At 36.3% G+C, this 11,609-nt stretch overlaps 2 long non-coding RNA genes across 2 annotated transcripts; one reads left to right on the top strand and one right to left on the bottom strand.

The window, feature by feature from the left end:
• Window positions 1–2,539: 2,539 nt before the first annotated feature.
• On the top strand, window positions 2,540–4,598 carry LOC134652206 (uncharacterized). Its single transcript, XR_010097172.1, has 2 exons — window positions 2,540–2,796; window positions 4,317–4,598. It is a non-coding gene; the product is annotated as an uncharacterized LOC134652206 (long non-coding RNA).
• Window positions 4,599–10,421: 5,823 nt separating this feature from the next.
• LOC134652205 (uncharacterized) lies at window positions 10,422–11,330 on the bottom strand. The gene is made up of 2 exons (XR_010097171.1): window positions 11,248–11,330; window positions 10,422–10,698 (listed from the first exon to the last, which is right to left on the bottom strand). It is a non-coding gene; the product is annotated as an uncharacterized LOC134652205 (long non-coding RNA).
• Between the last annotated feature and the right edge of the window lie 279 nt (window positions 11,331–11,609).

The raw sequence follows: 11,609 nt of genomic DNA, 5'->3' as shown, positions 1-11,609 counted from the left end.
ACCTACTTTGGTCGTAAAATTAGGTACGTAGACGTATTCTTTTGGACTTCAGTTTATTTTTAAACATAGAATCAAAAATGATTTTATGAAGTAAGTAAGCCAAGCCGAGGACAGACCGGCAGACAGACGGACGGATATGGTGAAACGGTTCCTAGTTGACTATGGAACCCTAAATACGTAACAAGAAAATATCTTAAATTCTTTTAAAATTGTATGACATACTCCATGTTAATATACCATTATAATTGTGTACATGAGTTAAATAGTTTACATAATTCATAACATATTACAAAACTACGTTACGACAGATATTGTATGAATATATACATACATATATACAATCTACTTAATTCAAGCTTTCTTTAAATGCCCCTTGCTACAATGTAAAGCAATTATTTGTACTGGTTTTCATTGCTATGTCTATAGTTCGTGTTATATCGCCTTGCGCACACGACGTTGGCAAGATAATAAAACCGGCCAAGTGCGAGTCCGACTCGCGCACGGAGGGTTCCGCACCATCAACAAAAAATAGAGCAAAACAAGCAAAAAAAAAACAAGCAAAAAAACGGTCACCCATCCAAGTACTAACCCCGCCCGACATTGCTTAACTTCGGTCAAAAATCACGTTTGTTGTATGGGAGCCCCACTTAAATCTTTATTTTATTCTGTTTTTAGTATTTGTTGTTATAGCGGCAACAGAAATACATCATCTGTGAAAATTTCAACTGTTTAGCTATCACGGTTCGTGAGATACAGCCTGGTGATAGACGGACGGACGGACGGACAGCGGAGTCTTAGTAATAGGGTCCCGTTTTGACCCTTTGGTACGGAACCCTAAAAACAAATGGGATGACACAACAAGCTAAACGATAGTCAATTATTTAAGACGAAAGGGGCCTTGACCCGCGCTCCGGGTTTTTCCTGGTGCAAAGGCTGTCCATCGCAATTCAACGCGGTAACGCAGCGAGTGTGATGGGCACCTTTGCGCCGGGGGTAGCGCGGGGAGGCCTCTTTCAGTAGTTTTTATATTCCTTGTTTTATTTTAGATATATTTAGGATCGTTAGTTTTAATTTAGTATTATTCATAGTTGTATTTAGTTCATAAGTTATTTATTTGTCTTTTTATTGTATTTTTCAATGAAATAAACAATTTACCTTTAAGACGATATTTAAACGGTGGTTATCATAGGCCCTAAGAAGTATATTGAGATACATTTTGACTAATCAAAACAATTTTGGAGTTTCATATTCAGAAAAAACTTCTAGGGAATGAATAATTTTGTTCTGGGAATAGAGAGGAAGATTTACTTAAAAACTGTACCGCAAATTACAATTACATACTTAGGTTGGATGATTCATACAGAAACATATAGATATATTTTTTCAGTTCATAAAAATATATTTAGGCGATCGAATAGAACATAGAATACAATTTTGTGCCAGTGGATGTAAGATGTAAGTGGACGTCCACACGGGACAATTTTTTGCACATTGTGATTAAAATGTCAATTTACTCGTGTGATGTGGACGTATAAATGGAATTGGCTCGCCGATCACAATAATTCGATTGTTAGGTCAAATCTGGAGATGTGGACGCAAAAATGCCAAACATTATAGCATGACAAACTCATCAAAAGCTTTCGATGAAATAATTTCCTTATTTGAATAGCAGCAAAAGAGTTCTAAATTAAAATGGCCACTTTCACATTTGTAGACCGGTAAGGCGAACTGTTTACTATCAACATACCTACACACTAGCCACTTGCCTGTATGTGATGTAAACAATTCGCCTACGTACGAGTAGTTACTATCAAATTAATACCCACCATTTGAAGTCATATAGATAAACCCTAATGAAATTGACCCCTCATTGACCTAGTTTTTAACGGGTCTTTAATACCATTGAAATGACGCGTAGGCTCTATAATAATTAATAATATTTGCCCATTTCCGTAAACAACCGAGAACATTAGGTAGATACTTATTTTGTAGGTACAAAATAAGTATCTACCCACTAAAATTATTTACTGTAGATACAATACAACCAATTCATTTCACGCTTGGTCCTTACCTTATGTAAAAAAAATATAATAAATCAAATATATAATTTAAAGTAAGTTTTACTTGAAGTGTCTCAATTTAATTTCCACCCACTTTCCTAATCCATACAGCTCATTATATTTCAATAGCTTAAAGTGGTCCTATTCTTACAAATGACGATATCATAGTGATAGATAAGTGCAAGTGAACCTAGGGGACTAGGGGGATTGGATATCGCTCTGCCGTAAAAATTGTCGTTCCCCTCAAAGCAAGCACATTTATTTTATTTGTAAAATAAGAATATAATGCTCTTCTTTGTAGGTAAAAACAGCAAACTGTAGAAACTGCATTCGGAAACAACAAATTTAATTGAAATGTAATCGGACTATGTCGCGTTCTCACGAACCAAGCAAACACTAAAAACCGCCGCAAGCGCCTGCTTGCAACATGTTTACAATCCAATTTAAATACACAAAACTACATTCGGACATCCTCGAAACGTAAAAACCTCAAGAGATAAACAAGAAGAAACCCGTTTATTACTAACTGCCAGTAACCTTTAGGAACATAATAAAATGTACTTTTTTTAGTCCCGGTTTCACCTGGATCCAGTTTGTAAAACCGACTGCAAAGGTCATTGCTACTACTATTTGCATTCTTGCATAGTACTCGCGTGTGCTATATAAACCCCGTCAGATCTACGAAGGGCATCATATATCCCTGGATATTCGAACTACTGGCAACATGCACAAGCTGGTAAGGCTAACCTGTTTATTATATTCACATTTAGGGATACCAATTATTCTCTTTATTTATTTGAACTCTTAGGCTAGGTTATTTTATAATATGGATATAAAAATAAAATATAAAAACACTTACAAAAACAATACATATAAACATATTATAAAAAACCTAACCCAGATATTTATTATCAAATATAATGTAAATGTTTATAATGCACATGATATTTGAAATTTAATAGTTTGTAGATGGTCATATGTAGGTCCTTAGTTCTTCCTGTTTTTATACCTCGTTATTTAGAATTAGACAAATGGTAAACAATGTAGGCATGTATTATTATTGAAAAACGCTTTTATAAAATAGCAACTATTATAGCTGGTCAAGCAAATCTTGTCAGTAAAAAAAGGCGCGAAATTCAAATTTTGTATGGGACGATATCCCTTCGTGCCTACATTTTTCAAATTTTCCGCCTTTTTCTACTGACAAGATCTGCTTGACCAGCTTTACTTACGAAACTAAAAGAATGTAAATGAACATAATATATGCCATATAATTGTTACATATTTGCTTTGACTTATTTTTAAAACGTGTTATTCAGGGGGTTTTAATTTTTTTTTATTTCATAGTTACTGACACTTAAAATAAGTAGGTGTCATTTTGAATTTAAAAAATATATCTAAATTAAACTTTTGCTTTTCTAAACGTGGTATGTATGTATAGTATACCCATATAATGTAGAAGTTGAAGAACCCAAGAACCCAAACCCTATCATAGTAGGCAATATATTTTACGCATGATGTCCTTTTCTTAAATTTTACTTAGGTACGTGGTAAATATTTACCTAAGCTATGTATTTAATTTTTAAATAAAAAAAGAATTAGTGGGTTATATGTCCTTTCCCGGGACTCAAACTATCTGTACTTATAACAAATTTCATCTATAAATCGATTCTGAAGTTAAAGCTGGAAGAGGTAACAGTCAGACAGTCACTTTCGCATGTTTAATATTAGTAGAGTTTCTCAATATGTGTACTATATCAAATCAAAGAAAAAATTTACAAACGATAAATAGAAGACATGTACTTCTGTGCGTTTAAATATTCTATTTATAGTACCTACCTAACAGCCAACGTGTCTCACAATGATTTAAGACTTAAGTAATGTACTTTACATTAAAGTGTTATGTGCTCAGCTCTGTGTCTTATGCTTATGCAGCTTCTCTTTACTTGAAGCCGAGAGTATTATTTATAGCCTGATTTTCAGGTAATTTTTAGCTATCAAACTAACCTATTGTTGGCATCCTTTTTTTTGATGACCCAGGGTGAATTCCTTATGGATCCCACTGGCCCGGAAGAAATCTGGTGGGTATGTCCGACTTCCACGGACTAAACCCTCGTGTGATCGCCGATACCCCGTCGAATTGTTGGCATCCCTAAACTAACCTATTGTTTAATATAAGACAGTAGTTATGAGACTCATCTCATACAGATTTTGACCTGCTATTGTGTACTTTCTAAAAACAGTTTCTTATTCCAGCTGATCTTTTTCGCCCTGCTGGCTATGGCGTTCGCGGCGCCCGCGCCCGCGCCGCCGCTAGTGTACACGTCCCCTCTGGGCTACCAGTCGCCGTACCTGGCTGGAGCGCCCGTGGTCTACAACTCCCCCTACCCCGCCTACCCCGCCTACTCACCCGGCCTGTACCCAGCCGGTGCCCCCATCACCTACACCAAGTACTTCTGAGGACTTCGACGGCATCACTTTTAAATCAGGATAATTCGGACAGTTTGAGAAATTCGTAATAAATTACCGTTCCGCCTATTTTGTGTGTTTTGTATTTTAGTTTTTTATCCAGTCGCCTCAATCAGAGTGGGTACCTTAATGAAACACAGGGTCAAAAACGTTCCGAAAAACGGGCAATATTCCTGTGAACAGATAACAGATAACAATTTTGGTACCTATATTTTATTTCATCATATCTACAGCTTTTAATAAGTAACATGTATATAATGGTTCAGCAACAAAATTAGGCTTCAAAGTCCATTTATTTTATATGCCTAGGAAAGACGCATAAAACTAGCTCATACTAAAAATGTTATAGACCTAAAAGTATTTAACTACAACATTTATATTTATATTTTATAGTCTACGAAGTTATAAAAGGCCTAACCTTAATCATTTTACCTTCCTGTACTACTAGGCCTCTGATCTCTAGCAAAATGATATTGAGTTGCCCTACTATGTTAATCTTGCCCGGAAGACCCGATTAGTCTGAAGATCAGGGTCACTGTTTGTTTGGAGATGAAGCAGCTACCAGCGTTGGGCGTAGCATAGGTATATAAGTTGTCGTTGTGTTAGAACAGTTATCACTTGTAACCGGTACAAGCTCGACATCAACCATGTTCTCCAAAATTGTAAGTAAAGGTTCCATTTGACTTGTTCTGTCCTGTACCGTAACAAAGCATCTTTCATAGGGATTGGAACAACTACCAGTATGGTCAAGATCTTTTGAAAATCAAAAAATTGAAATTGCGTTAGTTAACTAGGTAGACCTCACTTTGTTCTGACGATTATTTTGTTTATAATTTGTATCTAGGTATGTACATAATTATAAATAGTTTTGGCGAATTCGGTTTGTCCCTTATTTGTTGTATAAAACGTAACAGGTTTACAGTTACAGTGATATTTAAACATTTTCACTAAAAGCTAGGATCATAAACAGGTGAGGTGACTCCAAAATGGTATTATATTTTTTCATTCTGTGTTTTCCAATTTGTTTTCATACTAGCGATAAAGACAGAATAAAATTACTCGTAAAGGAACTCATTAAAATTTGCAACAAGATTCGGAATACTATATATTACTTAGGTTTGGTCAAGATTATAATATATTTGGGTCGTCATTGTCCGAACCGTCCGAACACACAATATTCGACGTTATGTAACTAAGCACATCCTTGCATTATTTTTCTTATCGATTACATCGAAATTAGGTACAAAAAGGATTCATTTTCAGTTTGCCTTCCTCGCCCTCGTGGCCGTGGCCTTCGCCAGCCCCAAGCCCGAGCCCAAGCCCGAGCCGCAGGTGTTGTCGTACTCCGCTCCAGCCGTGGTGCCCGCGGTGGGCTACTCCGCTTACTCCGCGTACTCCCCGGTCGCCTACTCTGCCCCGCTCGCCGCCGCCCCTGCCTACCCCTACGCTTACTCCGGATACTACCTCCGTTAAGAATTTGATCTTATCACAGCTGAATATGGACTTTGAACAAATTCAAGACTCTCAAATTTCAATAAAGTTTTTTTAACTCTGTGTTTTCTGGTATCCTTTCTTAAATCGATTTCATCATGTCCTACGTGTAATAATAAGATAAGCTGCGATTTAAGTTTGTTTGACAAATTTGGGTGAAAATTTTACCAGCCCCAATGTTTCTAATACTCGTTCACTAGGTCTACACCCTCCAATCGAACTAGTTTAGTGGACCGGCTAGCGAAAGAAAAGTCTTCTAGAAATCGATTTTCGCTGTGTCGTCTGTGGTCGACGTCGAAGTCGACTGTGGATTGTGAAATGTTATGTTAATGTATGTTATAGTATGTTATATATTTGTGATCTACTCACAAAGCACTTTCATTTGGTACTCCACATGGTATGTTTAAACGAAAATAAAAAAAAGTTTGTACTGCCGACTTTATGACGTCACAGCAACTACCCCAACCACTTTCGCGCTTGTCATCTCATATATTTAGATTCAGGGCATTACACGGAATGCATCGATACCATATTCACCCATATCCGAGACGACATGAACGAAAACTAACCTACAGCCTGAAAAAACGGCCTACTAGTTGCTTGGCACTTGAAATCTATTTCGATCCGTTTGGTTTCATAGATAGATAAAAAGATAGATATACTCTTTATTGGCACACCTCAGTAAAAAGATACAAAAGAAAAGAACAATTGATTAAATGTAGAGGCAGACAACAGGCGGTCTTATCGCTAAAGAGCGATCTCTTCCAGACAACCTTTGGGTAGCGGAAACAGAGAAATAATCGAAGGTACTTGTTGCAAAAGCATTATGGAACCTACGTTTACACACACAATCACATTGAATAAACATACACATATACGAAATACAAATAGACAGACATAAACATACATATATATATAATAGACCAGAATATAGCTAAAATATGACAGTAGCATGTCAGCCACAGAGTAACAATAACTATGCTATACAAACTGCACTAAGGGAGAGATAAATAATGTTCTTTAAGTATTTTTTTGAAAGCAGCAAGATATTGAGCGCGTCTAATGCCTACTGGCTCATACTACATGAGCTAAAGTTAAAGTTTAATAAATGTTATATCATGTATTATTGGTATTATAAATATCATAGTATGTAGGTATATTATTATAATAGGTACTTACCTATGTCTACCGATCTAGAATGTTTATGGCCAAGAACTTTTTGTTCAAAATGTTTACTGGCCTATACTTATTTAAATTAAACTGTAATAATAGAAATAAAATATGTAAATGCTTTCGCTAAATATAACTTTTCAAATAATGTCTAATTTTATGCTACAACCAGGAACACCGGAACGTGAGCTTAGAGAAAACGTCCGCTCTTGAACCTATAAGTAAGGCATTCAACTTATTTATTTATTTAGGGTTTTTTTCGCCTCTTACTACGAGCGAATGCACGGATTGCACGGCATAAAGATAACAAACATATCAAATTGACATTGATTTGCAAGTTTGAATCGGCCTTCGGTATAACGCTGAGTCGAACTCGTTTTTAAATAACGTCGTAAGTCGTAACGTAATATAACTGCACGTCACAACAAAACGTGCCGCATCACGAGGAGGCATTGAGATATATTGAGGTGCTTTCCAACGAGCAATACTCCCTACATTTGCTGTTGATTCAATTTCAGCCTTATATCAGAATATTCAGAATCTATATTTGTATTTACTTTAAAGTAATTCGTTGCCCCGACAGGGTCCAAATTTTGATTAGGTACCCATTCATACTGCATGCTTTATTGTTAATAAGCTAATTTAGTACATGATTTAATATCTAATTTTATGTAACAACAAAAAACAGCTGAACGTAAGCTTCAGAAAGTCCGCTCATAACGTATTTAAATTATTTTTTTATTAACTATTCGTTTCGCCTCTTGCTAGTTATACTTATAGTTATCATTCTAGCTTTTGCCCGCGACTTCGTGTGCGTGGAATCAGGAATTAGGCTAGCTTATTTTTTATTAAATACTAAAGTTACTCAAATTCTCACCTACATATACAGTGTGGAAAGATAAGTCGGGCCCTGGATAAATCCTTGCTGGCTCATTTTACTTAATGGAGACATTCCTTTATTAAAAAAAAAAAACAAAACTGCATTCAAAGTATTTTTCTTTTTTTCTTCAATTTGGCTTGTCTAAAAAAATCTTGAGTACTAAATATTACATTTTATGGATTTTTTGTACGACAGACGAGTTTAAGACCTAATGTTTCTTGGAGAAATGTTATCATTAACATTAACTGTATCGACTAGTAGAATAAAATTGCGAGTTTTTATTTTTTGGAATTTTTAGTCGGTTCGAGTCCCGGGCGAGGCAAGCGAGTTTTAGAAAATATTTGAATGCAGTTGTTTCTTTTTAAAAATAAAGGAATGTCTCCTTTAAGTAAAATGAGCCAGCTTAAGGATTTAAGGTAGTTTCCCTCCAGGGCCCGACTTATTTTTCCACACTGTGTAAAACTGCAGTAAACCTGAACTAATATTGAGTTTTATTTCTAACAAGAAATTAATACATTCCCCGTAGTACCTAACTTTTTTTTTCACTCTCTAAAGGGATGTCTTAATAAAATTGGTCAAAATGCATCAAACGCACTTTATTTTTGACTAAAAATGAAATGGTAAAAGTCTTTTAGTCCTTTTTTTAGGCTTCCGTACCTGAATGTACAAAACGGCGTATTAATATTTTTGAAATACGAGCATTAAAAATTGGGAATCTAGAGTATTGACCACTCATTTTTACTTCTATTAGTACAATTTACTCATTGTAATTTCATATTATGAAATAAATAAATCGAATTCGAAATCTATACCAAATTTAAACTAAATCGGTTCAGCATTTAGGCGTGAAGTGTAGGTAACAGACACACTTTCGCATTTATAATATAAGTACCTAGGTATGGATATGGATAATATGGATTTACATCGATTTGCAAGTTCGAATTGGCCTCCTGGTAGGTATATTACGAAGAAAACGTTTGAGTCGAACACGTTTTTAAACGTCGTAATATTACTGCACGTCACAACAAAACGTGCCGCATTACGAGTAGGCATTGAGCCATATTGTGATGCTTTCCAACGAGCAATACTGCCGACTTTTACTATTAATTTGTACCTATTTACCCTTACATCATTTTATTATTAGGTAATCATCTCACTCGCATGAATACAATTTTAGTAACAGGAATATATATCACACAAGAGGAATGCCCCACGAGTCAAACCGGGGATTCGGCAGATCTCGTCGGCGATGGCGGGATAACTTGGACTCCTTTTTGAGTGACTGGCCAGATGTAGCTCAAAACCGGGATAAATGGAAGAAGAGGGGGGAGGCCTTTGCCCAGCAGTGGGACACAATAGGCTCACAATAAAATTGATGTGTAAAATACACATTAAAGAATAAGGCGTTGGAAATAAAGTGGGCGGTTGGCATTATACATAAGTATTATAAAGCTTCATTGATTTGTTACTATGCGGAAGGAGTAACTGGTCATGCGTGTACATTGTGTACTGTTTACGCGTTTGATCTAGAGCAATGTGGATTGTTTTAATATCAAGGACAAATCACTGATGCATTGAATTTATGCATTCGCAATTAAGCTTATCGACTTGTAAGTACTTACTTGAGAACACTGCGTGTTGGTCATACTAAGTAATTGACGACATTTTATTCGTGACATTTATTTGTTAGGAACTGTTTTTTTTTATCAGACCGGTTTAAAGTTGATTCGGTTTTTATTTTATTTTACGGAGTACTTATAATATCTTAACATGGAAACACGTAAAAGTTTCTAGTAATTTAATCTTAAGGTATGTACATAGTTGGTCAAAATTGATTACTATTTTTGCTTAATAAGTAATTACGAATTAGGTAGGTACTTACCTACTTGACGTAAATGTATGAGAAAAGGAAAAATAATATATGACTGAAAGTTTCAATAATTACGTGAGACAAGACATACGAGTAAGTACCCAACTAATTTCTAATTTCTAGTTAGCACTTTCCCAGGACTATTAATTAATTCATAATATCAATGTAATGAACAAGTGTGCGAGTCGCTTTTCGGTGAAGCAAAACATCGTAACTAATTCCAATAGTTTAAGCCTACTTAGTTTACCCTCTGAGTTGAAAGGTCAGATGGCAGTCGCTTTCGTAAAAACGAGTGCCCACGCCAATTCCTGGGATCAGCTCAGGAAGATGAGAATGTAATGAACAAGTGAAGAACAATAAAATTAACGTTTGTTATGTGTTATTTGTTCGTTGCTTCGAACATTTTCCGCTGTCCTGTTCTGTATTTGTCCTTTTGTTCGTATGTTTGCATCTAAATCTTATGATAAACAACACCAAATAGTTTGTTTAAAAAGTTCATTTAATAATCGTAAAGCATTTCAGAGTCCATACGCTGGCGGTCGTATTAACAGTTTTTAACGAAGGTAGTATCCTGAGTAGGCGTAGGGGTAGCCTGAGGCGGCGGCGAGCGGGGCAGAGTAGGTGTACGGGGAGTACGCCGAGTAGCCGGAGTAGCCCACCGCGGGCACCACGGCGGGAGCGGAGTACGCCACCACCTGCGGCTCGGGCTTTGGCTCGGGCTTGGCGAAGGCAACAGCCACGAGGGCGAGGAAGGTAAACTGAAAAAAAAAAATGCATTTTTTTCATTTAATATAACTTTTTTGGAGTTACGTACGTGTACGTGCCTATTCAACTAGGTATTTATATGTGGATAAAAAACTATCTTATACCCTTTCTCCGGCCTCAAACTATCTCCAAAGAAAATTATATTTAAATTGGTTCAGTTCAGGTTAGTTTAAGCGTGAAGAGGTAACAGTCAGACAGACGGAGTTACTTACGGATTTATGTGTTTAGGGGTACAATGCAATGGTACAAGTTGCTTACAAAATTAATTCTAACTAGCTTCTGCCCGTGACTTCGTCTGCGTTGTATTAGTATTTACGTACCACTACCATATTACACCTCTTTTTACCCCCTTAAGGAATAAATTTCGGGATAAAAAAAACTATCCTGGGCCCGTCCCCACAGGACTCAAACAATTTAAATAGCAAATTTCACATAAATCGGTTCAGTGGTTAAAGCGTACTCATCGTGCTGGATTCACATTACAGAAAAGCAAGCCGATATAATATTGATACAAATATTTCGAAAATCTAATTTATACTCACCACTTTGAAGAACATGATTGCTGTCGAGCTTGTACTGGTAACAAGTGATAATAGTGTCACTACCAACGCCACCTTATATACCACTGGCAGGTAAACAAACATACGTCGTATCGAGATAAAAAAAATGTCCTTGATCTTCATAGGTAGGTACTAGCGGGTGTTCTCTGGACAGACTTCCGAGCGATCGTTATCCATGATTCATTCTTTCAGGCCCAAGTAGGTTCGTGTTCTTCTCTCATTCTCACTGAGCGTAAGCGTGAGCGAGATGGATGTGCGTGGTCGTGGTGAATTGTTTGTGTGTTTTTTAATAATCTTTCTCTTTCATTAAAAAATCTCATCTAAACCAGAGCTCCCAGAAGCCA

Source organism: Cydia amplana, chromosome 11 (assembly GCF_948474715.1).
Source record: "Cydia amplana chromosome 11, ilCydAmpl1.1, whole genome shotgun sequence".
Classification (NCBI taxonomy): Eukaryota; Metazoa; Arthropoda; class Insecta; order Lepidoptera; family Tortricidae; genus Cydia; species Cydia amplana.
The sequence above is the reverse complement of the archived record's forward strand: the minus strand, read 5'-3'. Positions and strand labels throughout refer to the sequence as shown.